Source organism: Urocitellus parryii, chromosome X (genome assembly GCF_045843805.1).
Source record: "Urocitellus parryii isolate mUroPar1 chromosome X, mUroPar1.hap1, whole genome shotgun sequence".
NCBI classification, from domain to species: Eukaryota; Metazoa; Chordata; class Mammalia; order Rodentia; family Sciuridae; genus Urocitellus; species Urocitellus parryii.
The window spans coordinates 48,819,506-48,833,681 of NC_135547.1; positions in this window are offsets into that span (position 1 = coordinate 48,819,506).

Here is a 14,176-nt window from a genome sequence, read left to right on the forward strand (position 1 = left end):
TGATTTAGCAGATAAAACTACACATGACATACATATTTTCTCTACACTAGAAGAAGCTACAAATTTCCATAAAAAGTTACATGTCAATGCTAATACTTTACAAAAGCGTTTTAAAATAACTAAGGAACAAGCTAGACAAATAATAAAACAATGTCAAAATTGTGTGACCTTTTTACCACTAGTTAATCTTGGAGTCAATCCTAGAGGACTGATACCTAACCATATTTGGCAGATGGACATCACACACTTGCCAGAATTTGGAAAATTAAAATATTTGCATGTTACAGTTGATACTTCTTCTGGATTTTGATGGGCTCCCTTCATGCCGTAGAAAAGACTAAAGATATTATAGCTCATTGCTTACAAAATTTTGGCACTGTGGGCGTTCCAAACAGTTAAAAACAGATAATGCCCCTGGTTATACTTCTACCTCTTTTAAACAATTTTGCTCATCATTTGGCATTACTGAAATAACAGGAATCCCATATAATCCACAGGGACAAGGCATAGTTGAAAGAGCTCATCAAACTATTAAAATGTACTTATTAAAGCAAAAAGAAGGAAATGGGAAGGGGTATATATTCCCTAAAGATAAACTTAAAATAACCCTTTTTACTCTAAACTTTTTAAATTTGGATTCATCAGGACTTAGTGCTGCAGAAAGGCATATGTGTCCAAAAAATGTACATAAGCCCAAGGTACTTTGGAAGGATATTCTAACAGGACAATGGAAAGGTCCTGACCCAGTGATTGTCTGGAGTCGGGGGTCTGTTTGTGTGTTTCCACAGGGAGAACAGCAGCTGATTTGGATTCCAGAGAGATTAACTAAAGTCCTGACCCAGTGATTGTCTGGAGTTGGGGGTCTGTTTGTATGTTTCCACAGGGAGAACAGCAGCCGATTTGGATTCCAGAGAGATTAAGTAAAGCGATTTCTACAGACCAAAAAGAAGATGATTTGGCTCAAATCCATAACAGCTGATATCCAAAACTCCAGATTGGCTATCCTTACATCTGTGACAGAACCAGGATGCTTTTTTCAATATCTATTTTATTATTACCCTTTCTCACATCATGAAGTTCTATTTTGTTTTTTGAGCTCATACAGACCTAGGTTAATGTTTTGCTGATCAGTTCTATTTTTTTGACTATAGAGTTTTTAAACATTGCAATGGAGATTTCACTTGTAAAAAGTTATAAGGCCTTTACTATTATGTTATGTGTTGTATGTATTATATTATGTGTGCACACTTGTGTTTTATGTTGTATGTTTGTATGTACGTATGTCCATATATCATATAGGATGAGTGCTCAAGAATAAATGGATGCAAATTTTTTTTATTCATGTGATTTAAATGGTTTAATTTAAATTGGGTAAACAGCTGTTGAGGATTGTTGTAAAATGTGAACAAAAACGGAGGTTAACAGATCTGTTTGTTTACTTTCACCTTTCCTTTTCATTATTTTTAATAATTCTGTTCAAGATAATGTAAATTGTTAAGAAAATTGTTTTCTTTTAGTGCCTTCTGGAATGTTACATAATTTTTTCTTTAGCCATTATTGCCAGAATTCTTATCTTCATCCCAGTGCCGGTGAAGACAAAGATAAAACCAATCTACAGCTTCTGCCATAGCCATCACTGAACTGCTTGCAGAACTTGCCTGGAATATGTATCACTTGTATGCATTGTGAACTCACTTGTATGCATTGTGAACTATCTGTTGGTGCAGCAACTTGTGGTAGTGTTGGGGTATTTTTGATGATGGTGTCATCGGTGGTACAATTTTTCCAAAAGGAGCCATCACTGAACTGCTTGCAGAACTTGCCTGGACTATGTATCACTTGTATGCATTGTGAACTCACTTGTATGCATTGTGAACTATCTGTTGGTGCAGTGACTTGTGGTAGTGTTTGGGTATTTTTGCTGATGGTGTCATCAGTGGTACAATTTTTCCAAAAGGAGCCGTCAATTGGCTTGGTGTATCTTCCTCCCTTCTGCTTGTCATGGTCGTTCAGCTAAAATTTGGGGGCCAACAGAGGTGAGGCAAAGAACCTCACCCCCCTGCTGGTACAAAGACCTATCCACAGGTGTGGCTGTATGCTGAACTGGTAGTCAGTGATGGCTAAGATCCAATTGCAATGGTACTAACCTAAGACAGGAGGCTGAAGCCTTAAGGTCAGCTCATCCGATGACGGGTAAGAACCATATGTACTATTGGACAACCTAAGGCAGGCATGGTCCCTAAGCCACATGCTTGTTGTTTAAACAGAGAGGGGGAGATGTTGAGAGCCACAGCCGAAGGGGCCCCAGCAAACTTCCAGCTGCCAGCAAACTTCAAGCTGCCAGCTGATGATTGACTCACAGCAGCCTCAGCAAACTTCTAGCTGCCAACTGATTGGCTCCTCTGGAGTGATGCTCATTGGGCTGTTTCCCCACCCTTTCAGACCATGGAGCTGCTCATTGAGGGACTTTTTTTGGCTCCACCCATGTGACCCAGCCAATTGGCCTCAAGAGCAGGAGTGGGGGAAATTGTGAGGCTTGTGGGAAGCTGGTGGTGGAAGTTGGGCTCTGAGGGTTTTTTCTGAGGAGCTGTGTGGTGTGGTGTGTGTGTTCTAAAAATAAAGTTCATTTCTTTTGACAAGTGCCTCCTGAATTGTGCCCAGCCAGACTGCAGCAACTGGGCTTCTCCAGAAATGTTCACTATAGCTGATCTTAGGACTTTCAGCAAAAGAGTATTTACAAAAGATTTCAATGTAGATAAACTTCCTATTTTTGTGTTGCTCTGTTTTACTTGGCCACTTGCGAGGAAGATACCAGCACTCCAGGTGCTAGACACCCCTTACTAGTTTTTCATAAATGTAGGCAGTATAGTAGTTTGTAGAAATGTGTAAACAAGGCCTCTGGCCTTGAGCTGGGGCTACACAGAGATGTCTACATTTCTAAGATAAGAGAAGTTACCAACTGGGCTCCTTGGTAACGGCTGGCAGGGGAGGAACGAAAGGGGAGAAGAAGCTTTCCCCTTCTCAGGTGTTGTCTTTGAAGGGTTAACTTGCCAGAACAGTAAAAGTAAAAGCTGCTATTATATGAACTTCTGCAGACAGTGAACCTCTGAGTTTCTCCCCTTACATGCTAGGTATAAAACTCTGAAACTACCAGAACTTGGGGTTCATGGGATTGATTGATTACAGCAAAAGCTGTGCCCTCTGAACCTGGCTGCAGCCAAATAAAACTGTTTTCTGCTATCTTCGGTGTCTTGCCTCCTCTGTCTCTACAACATTTATAGTAATTTAATCAGAATACAGCTGAAACTTGTTGTATGCATATAGAATTATACTTGTTAAAATTTTAATTCCTAGTAACCTTGCTTTTAGGTTAAGGCTCAGAAAGGAGCAATCTTTTTTTTTTTTTTAAATCTATCAGTTTATAAAAATACATTTAATAGACCCCAATACGTGACACCTCATGGAATTCAAGAAGCCAAGGTTACTTAAATTTATACTTTATTGATGTTATAATATTTTAATTTTGCAAATTAATTTCATGTATTCCCTAACAAACACATTTATGAAGATTAATCCCATTTATGTTAAAACTAATTTACCTATTACTAACTTAGGTTATCCATGAAAACCAAGGTATCAAAAAAGTTTAGTTAACACTTTAAGTCAGATATTTCTGCCAAAGAAAAATCATTACAAGCCATGGACATTGTACTTTAAACCTTTTTAAAGAAATCAGCACTTTGAGGCTAATTTTAAAATGAAAACATTCTTTTTATTTCTTTTCCCCTTTTCCCTACCCAACCTGGAGATGGGGAACAGGCCACCCCTTTCCCATCCTAGGTTGTAATTAGTTCCTGAGCACATACCCAAAGAAAAGGTTATCTCCAAAATTAACAAGATATTTATAATCCCCCCACCCCATAGGGAATATCTGGAATGGAAGCCTTGAATACCTTCTTTTAAAACCTTTTGGCCAGGTGGTGCAGGAGGGAGGCTGAGGCAGGTCAATCAGGAATTCAAAGCCAGACTCATCAACAAAGAGAAGCTGAGCAGGTAGCTCATGGAGACCCTGTTTCTAAATAAAATACAAAATAGGGATGGAGATGTGGCTCAGTGGTTGAGTGCCCCTGAGTTCAATTCCCAGTATAAAAATAAAACAACAAAACAAAACAAAACAAAACCTCCTCTTCTTATCCATGAACATAAAATTATAACCAACTAGAATTTCTTATATTTTATTTATTTATTTGTTTTTCTTCCCTCCAGCAAAGCAACAAATATTCTTCTCAAAACCATTTTCCCATATTTTTAAATTACAATTGGGGCATTCAATGAGCTTTTGGTAATCTGGCCATCTAGAAAATGTGTGGGATGGTAATTTCAAAGGTAACTATACTCTTATCAATTTAGATTGACAATTTTAGTTAAAGTTTTATTTAAGTTGTGTAAACTGAGAGGCATTGGGATCCCTTCTTTAAATTTATGAGTACTCATTTACCTATAAGTCAATTTGATACCATATCTATCATGAGCACATATGTAGACACAACAACACAATACACAAGTGTGCACACATACATACAACAGATAGGAAACAAAGATATTGTAGATTTTTAGCAGCTAAAATAGAGTTGATCACATATTTTTACAGTATGACCCAGACATGAAAAGGGCCTGTGCAGTTGGGAACATTAGGAATAATCTGCCATCCATGGTGGTACTGAAATCAAAGGTTCATTCATTCTCCATGGAGCATATTTACTCCCACCATTATCACTGTTTATTTCCCTGCTCCGAACTCTCTAATGGAAAAAAAAAAAAAAAGATGTATATCAGAACTCTCTAAATAAAAAGAATATATATATATATATATATATATATATATATATATATATATACTCTCTCTTTTCATTGTTTTTCCCTGTCCCTAGCCCTATAATTTTTATTGCCCATTTTTGGTAGGTTCCTGCAGTTGAATTTCCTCTTGTGATTTTAACCCTTGGCCCTCTCCTCCCCATGAGCCCAATCCCCTTTATTGGAGATTGCTGACATACTCTAAGTCTCTATATGCTCAGTCCCACTTACTAGGGATTTCTTGCATACCCCCAATCCATTTCCCTTTGTGTAATTTTGCGTTCATGTTTACATACCTCCAGGATGGCCCATCCAACCAAAGAAGTACTTCTCTCACATGTTTCATAATAGATTTTCATACCTTGGTCTATGCATAGAATTACTTGGTAACTTTGGTATTTGCTTGGGCCCCTTCCCTGCATTGCCAATACACTTTTGATCCACTTCAGATTTGGGTCCTTTGTCAGCCTCAAGGATATCAGTTTCTGCCCCTGTTCTGAGGTCACTGCAAAATCGCAGCTAAATATGTCTTCTCTGAGGAGGGAGGTGTACAACCCCTAGGCAATTTATGGAGCCCCATGCTGCATACTCAAATTGTTAGAAATAATGAGGTTTCACAAGAAATCAAATATGTGCTCAAATGTGGGGTGGGAAATGCATTCACTTCTGACAGAAAGGCATGCCACAGAACCTGGCTAGAAAGCACACCTGGGTAGGCAGTCTGCCTGTTTATGTACATAAGGAATAGGAATGCTCTAGGTTTTCTTTCTTTTTTTTTTTTAAAGAGAGAGTGAGAGAGGAGAGAGAGAGAGAGAATTTTTTTTTAATATTTATTTTTTAGTTCTCGGCGGACACAACATCTTTGTTGGTATGTGGTGCTGAGGATCGAACCTGGGCAGCACGCATGCCATGCAAGTGAGCTACCGCTTGAGCCACATCCCCAGCCCTAGGTTTTCTATTATTATAGAAAACATGTAGTATATCATCTTTGAAAACAAAACTTGAAGAATATTTTAAAATATTTATTGATAAATTTAAACCTTCACTTTTTATAATACTGTAGTTGTTTTTTGCTCTCCTTTGGCCTACTTACTCCCTTTTAGTGAAACAAAACATTCCCATTATCCACATCCATTTTCCTGTAAATCATTTTCCTCTGTGGCTGGTGAACATAGGTATAGTTCCCACCCCTGTATGAGTACACACACACACACAAAAAAAAAAAAAAAACTGTTCCTTTCTAGCAGTTCTTTCTTTTGCATATTTACTTGCCTCTCACACCTGCACTGATTAATACTCTTATGAAATATTCAAAGTTAGATCCTCTGCATGTCTCTACATTTTTTTCTGCATGCATGTTTCTATTCTGCTATGCTCTCCTTCAAATTCCAGGTTTCTGATTCTCCTCACTATATAAGCCCCTGTTTTGTACTCAGAATCCATCAATATTCTCATTAATTTCCTATTCAGAGATGTGTCCAAGAAATTTTCTTGAAGTAAGAAGTGGGAGTAATCGTAGGTGTTTTTTTTTTTTTCATAATTGTCTGGAATAAGTATTCTTTAATGCCTGAGGGGAAGTATCTCAAAAATCATCAACATTTTGTGTCTGTGTTCTTCTGTTGTAGAAAACAGACAGGTTGAACAGCAACAAGCAGAACTCAGAGAGGAAAAGTCCAAACTTTATTTTATGCCCTTGGGCCCAGAGAAGAACAAACTCCAGATTCTGAGCCCTGATCCACAGTTTCTCAGGTTATTTGGCATTATCTTAGACCCAGGATATCACTGGGGCTTTTTTCCTCTTTAAAAAAATCCTAATCTATATGACCCAAGGCCTTGTGCAGGCTCTCTAACATAAAACATGCTTACAGAAACAGATGAGAAGAAAGATATTTTTTTTCCAGAGATATCTGTTAAATCTCTAGCCTTGAAAGCCTGGCTCAGGAGTGTTTACATTTCAAGAGGGAGTAGTCAGACTCCTAGAGACAATTATTTACATCTAAAAGGTATATTAGGTTAAGTAGATTTCCCAATAGAAAGCCAATTCTTCTTGAACCATTCTTGATTGCTGCTCTGATCACCTGAGGTGAGGATATCAGACTGTGGCTTTTTCTGGCGCTTTCAGCCTCTTCTGTAGCTACTGGTTCCAACTTGCAGATGGTCATTGTGGACCATCCAGCTTCTGGTCCCATAAGCCAACCTAATAAATCCCCTTTTTCAAAATTATAGTTCATGTTGATTTTGTTCTTCTAGAGAACCCTGACTAATACATTTAGTTTTATAAGAAACTTCTAATTTGTCTCCCAGTTTTCTCTACTGTTTTGCCTTCCCACAAGAATTAAATGAGTGTACCTGTTACTAGTCATCATTACAATCATTTGATGGGAGTTCATTGACTTTGGCCAGTCTAATAGGCATGTAGTGGTAACAAGGTGATTTAATTCACAATTCAGTAATGATACACATTGTTGAATATTTTTTATTAATTTTGTATTAGGAAAGAATTGACATATATATTAATTTTGTGGTCTAAAACCATCCTATAATCACTTTTTTTTTCAGGAGTTTTAAAATTCATCCTTTCAGATTTTCTACCTAGAGAAAAATGTCATCTACCACCAAGGATAACTTTATTTCTTTCTTCACAATTGGTATTCTTTCTATTTACTTTTTTAAGAGAGAGAGAGAGAGAGAGAGAGAGAGAGAGAGAGAGAGAGAGAGAGAATTTTAATATTTATTTTTTAGTTCTCGGCGGACACAACATCTTTGTTTGTATGTGGTGCTGAGGATCGAACCTGGACCGCACGCATGCCAGGCGAGCGCACTACCGCTTGAACCACATCCCCAGCCCCTCTATTCTTATCCCAATGCCTGGCTGGGATATTCAGGACTGATATATAGGAGTAGTATAAGAATACATCATTTTCTTTTTAAATATTTTAACAGGAAAAAATCTAGGTTTTTTTTTTTAACCATTCAATAGAATTTCATAGATGCTCTTTATCATATTAAGGAAACTTGCCTCTTCCTAGTTTGCTGAAAAATTTTGTCATGAATCATAATGCTCTTTGAATCTTTGATATGAATATGATTTTTCTTATTTTGTCTATATCAATCATTTTTCAAATATTAAAGTGGCCTTGTATAGTAATTCCCATATATTAATGGTGTACATTTTTAATACATTATTGGATTTGATTTGCCAATATTTTGTTGAGAATATTTTCAACTATGTTTATAAGAATTCTGGACTTGACACTTCCTTTCCTGCTACAACTTAGTCTGGTTTCCATACTATGGTACTCTGAACTCATCAAAAGAATCAGAAATTATTGTCAGTTCATTTTACAGAAAGAATTACATTAAACTGCTACAATTTCTTCACTATGTGATTGGTAAAATTTATCAGTGACACCATAAGGATTTAATGTGTTTTTTTTGGCAGGTACATAATTATTGATTTAATTTCTTTAATAAACATAGGTATAATCAGATTGTCTATTTCTCCTTGTGTGAATTTTGATAGAGCATGTCTTTAAAGAAATTTGACCATTTATCTTCAATTTTGAGGGCATACAGCAGTATATAATATTTACTTTATTATCTCTTAGATGTATGTAGAATGAGTAATAATGACCCCTCTTTCATTAGTTATATTAATTATTTATGTATTTCCTCTTTTACTCTTAACCTGCTTATAATTTGATCAACTTTATGGGTATTTTCAAAGAATCATTTCTTGGTTTTACTGATTTTCTGTGTTGATTCCTATTTTTCACTTTTATTTATCTCCACTCAATTATTTATTTATTATTTTTATTCTTATTATTTTGGATTCAATTTGCTGGTTTTCTTTTTTGCTGGTTTTTCATGAGTAAAATTTTGATGATTAATTTTAGCTTTTCTCCTTTATAACATATACATGAATTGCTATAAAGTTTCCTCAAGCTGTGCTTTTAATTCATACTATAAATTGTAATGGTTTTTTAACTTTTTATTGAGTTCAAGATACATTAAATTATTTAAAATTCTTTTTAAAAAACATGTTATAATTTTAAGCTCAAGTTACTCATTATTCTTGTTTGGTTAGTTCCTTTGTAGTCTGTACTCATACTTAATTCATAGTATAAGGAATGCAATAGTAAGGAAACAAATAACCCAATTTAAAATAGGGCCAAAAACCTTAACAAATATTTCCCAAAAGAAGACATAAATGCTCAAAAACACATTAAAAATGTTCCATATCATTAACCATCAGGCTAATTCATACTAAAACAAAAATTAGGATAGAATAGCTACTATCATAAAGAATAAAGATAATTTTGGGGAAATATGTAGAGGAAAGGGAATCTTTGCACATTGTTGGTTGAAATGTAAATTTGTACTGCTATTTTATAAATCTGTGTAGAAGTTCCTCAAAAATTTAAAATTAGAAACATTGTGTGACCCAGTAATTCCACATCTGGGCATGTAGCCAAACAATTTGAAATAAGAATTTGATATTGAAGAGATATCAGCATTACTATATTCATTGCAGCATTATTCACAATAGCTAGATTCTTAAATCAAACTTTGTGTCCATCAATAGGTAAATAGATGAAGAAAAGATTGTATATATACATGATGGAATACTACACCATCTTTAAAATGAAAGTGTGCTGTTATTCGTAACAACATGGATTAATATGGGAGATATTATGCTAATGAGATGAACTAGACACAAAGCCTCACAGAAATGATTGAAGTCTTTACTTTCAAACATTCACACTGAGCCAACAAAAATTTGATAATTATACTTTGTTTTTAATACTCTGGTGGTAGTTTGTGATCTTGGTCTTCTGTTCCAGTAAGCAGTGACTGCAACTATCTGTATGAGTCTCCAAATTTTAGAGCCACAATTTGTCCTGGGACTTCAATTATCTGATGTATATAGGAATAATTATTGATTTTCATTAATTTTGATCACATTTTTTTACTTGTGGTATGACTTATACACTAGACTAGAAACCAGAAGTTCTTTTCATTACTTTTAAAAAATGAATGATGCACCTGTCTGTGGATGCACTTGTAAAAATATACCTATCTATCTGATATAGTTGTGTTATATCTATTTTTTGGCAATATGCAAGATGTTGCCATAAACATTTGTATACAAGGTTTTCTGTGGGTATATGTTTTAATTTCTCTTGGGTATATAAATATAAGAATAGAATAGTAGCATCATATTGCAACTCAGTGTTTAAATATTTGAGGAGCTGTCAAACTCTTCACAAAATTGGAACAATTCCCTTCCTCAGAGAAGGGAGCATGCTCCAGGATAAACCATATAATAGGTCATAAAACCTGTCTAAACAAATTTAAATTAAATTTAATTCAAAGTGTATAACTTCACTGATCAAAATGGAATAAAACTGGAATTCAACAACACAAGGAATAGGTACAGTGTGGCTCATGCCTGTAATCCCAGAGGCTTGGGAGGCTTAGAAAGGAGGATTGAGAGTTCAAGCCAGTCTCAGCAAAAAGTGAGGTGCTAAGCAATTCAGTGAGACCCTGTCTCTAAATAAAATTTAGATGTGGGGATATGGCTCAGTGGTTGAATGCCAGAGTTCAAACTCTGGTATCCTGCAAAACAAAAACAAAAACAAATAGAAACACACACACAAAAAAACAAACAAACAAATAAAAAATAGAAGACTTTAGTAGTTGTGCAAATAAATGCAGATTGAATGTATTCTCTTTAACAACTGTGGCTCAGTAAAGAAATAAATAGTGGAAACTAAAAAAAAAAAAAAAAAAAAAAAAAAAAACTTGACACAACTTAAAACAGCATGCCAAAACTTTGAGATACAGCACAAATTGTAGTAATAGGAAAGATTATAGCAGTTAATGTTCCCTTAAAAAATTGATTTCAAATAAATATAGTGATCCAACTCAAGGAACTAAAAACGTTCAAACAAACCCTACCCAAAATGAGTAAAAGGGAAGAAATTAATACCAGAACCAAAATAACTTAACATGGCTATGGAATAAAGGAGTGGTTTTTTTTTTTGAAAAGTTAAATACAATTGATAAAACTTTAGCTGGACACACTAAAATCATATAAAATCATAATTGGAAAAGAGATATTATATAAATAAAAGGGATCATTAGGATAACTATGAAAAAATTAGAAAACTTAGAAAAAATGTATACATTTCTGGACACATATAACCTATAGAAATTGAAAAACAACAACAAAGAAAACCCTGAGCATACCAACAACAACCAAGATGGAATCAATAATAAAAATTCTTCCAAGAAAAGCCCAGGACTGATAACTTCACTGCTGAATTCACCAATATTTTTCTTCTTCTTCTTCTTCTTTTTTTTGGGGGGGGGGCTGGGGATGGGAATTGAACCCAGGGCCTTGTGCATGCAAGGCAAACACTATATCAACTGAGCTATATCTCCATTCCTGGATTCATCAACTTTTAAAGAAGAACTAATGCTAATTCTTCTCAATCTATTTTAATGTACAGCAAAAAAGGGATCTTTCCAAGCCATTTTTATGAAGCCAGCATTATCCTGATACCAAAACCACATGTGGACACACCACTAAATAATGAATAAGTAAATAAACAAAAAGAAAAGCTAAAACTGATATTCATAATTAATGTAGATGCAAATCTTCTTAAAAAATACTAGCTAATTGAATCTAATAAAACAATTAAACACTATAAAGAGGGTGGAGCAAGATGGCAGCTCTGTAAGATTCTCCTATGATCTCTTCCCACAGACACATCAAGTTGAATATCTATTCATACACCAAACTACCAGTATAAGAGCTAAGGAAAGCAGATGATAGACCATAGTGACTGCTGTTAGTATTTTAAAAAGACACATTAAAGATGGCTAAAAGGAAAGAGATGCTTGCATCACTTCTCCCTTAACTGCAAATATTGAAAGCATTGAATGATGTGTTTCCCACTCAAAGAAGGGAGCGAGAAGTAAGACCAGGCTTTAAACTGGAAATTCATTACCAATTTTCTAGAATACAGGAACAATAAATGTTGGCAAGGATGTGGGAAAAAAGACACACTCATACATTGTTGGTGGGACTGCAAATTGGTTCAACCACTCTGGAAAGCAATATGGAGAGTCTTCAGAAAACTTGTAATGTAACCACCACTTGACCCAGTTATTCCACTCCTTGACATATACTCAAAAGACTTAAAATCAGCATAATATAGTGACACACATCAATGTTTACAGAAGCTCAATTCATAATAGCTAAGCTATGGAACCAACCTAGGTGTCCTTCAAAATATGAATGGGATGGAATATTACATAGCATAAAGAAGAATGCAATAATCGCATTTGCCACTAAATGGATTGAAGTGGAAAATATCAAGCTAAGTGAAATATGCCAATCTCAAAAAAACAAAGTTTGGATGTTTTATCTGATATGTGGATGCTAGCACACAATAAGGGGTGGGGGAAAAAGAATAGAAGTTCATTGGATTATACAAAGGGGAATGAAGGAAAGGGGGCATGGTAATAGGAAAAACAGAACAATGTATTGGGCAAAACTTTCCTATGTCCATATATGAATACATGACCAATGTCACAACACATCATATACAACCACAAAAAATAGGAAGTTATAATCTATGTATGTATAATATGTTAAAATACACTCTACTGTCAAGTGTATCTAAGAAGAACAAATTTAAAGTAAGAAATTAATTTACTATAAGTTCCAACACCATGAAAACCAGTATTGGGCAAAGTTTCACAATTATACCCTTACCCCAATAACTAGGACTGAAATGTATTAGGACAAGCAAAGAGTGATTGCTTTCACCACCCCAAACCCAACATCAATCAGCAAAGCAAGTAACAGGACTTCACCTGCTGTGGAACAGGGCATGGAAAGTAACACAGGGATTTCCCTCAGAGCCCAGTGGTAGGCTTACCATGGTGAGGCAAAGCAGCCAAACAAAACCAAAGGCCCCATACACAGGTCAGACCTCATAAGCAGAGCCTCTAGAAAAAGCTTCCTCATAAGGTAGAGATATGTGGGCCCATAGGATAAGCCCAGGATTCAGCCATATCACATCCAGTCTTGAAGTGAGCCTAAGAAATATGTCCCCTACTATCAAGACCATGCAGACCCCTGTTATTATGACACTCAGATGTGACCCAACTTAGCAATACCTTTGCCAGCAATGGGACTGTTACTACCCATATCCCAACCTTGGGCATCACATCTGTCAGCAGTGCTGACAAATGTAGATTTAGAACTGCCCTAGTAGAAGAGACATATCTTTCAGGCTAAAATGCTACTGGCTACAGCATTTACTTCAGCATAACCCAGATACTCCAGGCCCTTTGACTGAGAGAATCAAAAAAGACCCAACTTTAGGCAGCATAGCATGGTGAAAATTTCCATTCCCCCTGGTTAGGACAGGGTAGTAAGTGCAAGACTTTGCCTTGGAACATAGAGCTGGGATTGTAACCTAAAACTGGGAAAATCCTAACAGCCAACATCAACCCATCTACATATGGGTGGAGAATATGCAACATTTCCAGTACCAGTGTAAGACACCTGACAATAATCTTTCAGATTTCTCTTCCAGAAAACTACACCCGTGACTCGTTGCAGTGATATTGGGCCATAAGTCCACCTCAGCAATATGCAGCTCATAGTACTATGGTCCTACCATTGTTGTGTTAGTCTTTCTGGACTGTACACTCAGGGAATGACTTAGCTTAGTAGCTTTGGTGGTCACAGTTATGACATAGAAGTCTGGGTTGGTCCATCCATAGTGAATTTATCTGAGCCATGGAGAATCCTGCAGTGTCAGATCAAAACCCAGTGACTGGACAACATAATCAGGCCTACTCTGGTCCAAATAATAGGTTTGCCAGGTCAGACTAATCTCTTCAGGTACTGTTCTGTTTCTTTATGAATAATATTCCAAGTTAGTATTTGTGACAAACGTAGAATTGAATTCCTCTTCAGAACAGAAACAATGACAACACATTAACAACTGCCTCCTGCCAGGCCTGGACCTTGGTGCCATCTAGTGCTGAAATGACTGAAGTGACTGATAAGTTCAGAGAAAATGAGTAGTATTCTTAGATTTCTGAGAAGACAGACACAAGCAAAGCTATATTAGTAAGACTATAATAAATTTTTGATTTTTTCAATGTGCAGATAATATTTCATACAAAGAAAAGCAGAAAAAGCTACCAGGAATCATGACTTTACCTTGAACTCAAAACAAGATGCCAAAAACTGACCAGACCGTAATTAGTATGGTAGAACTTGAAGACTGAAAAT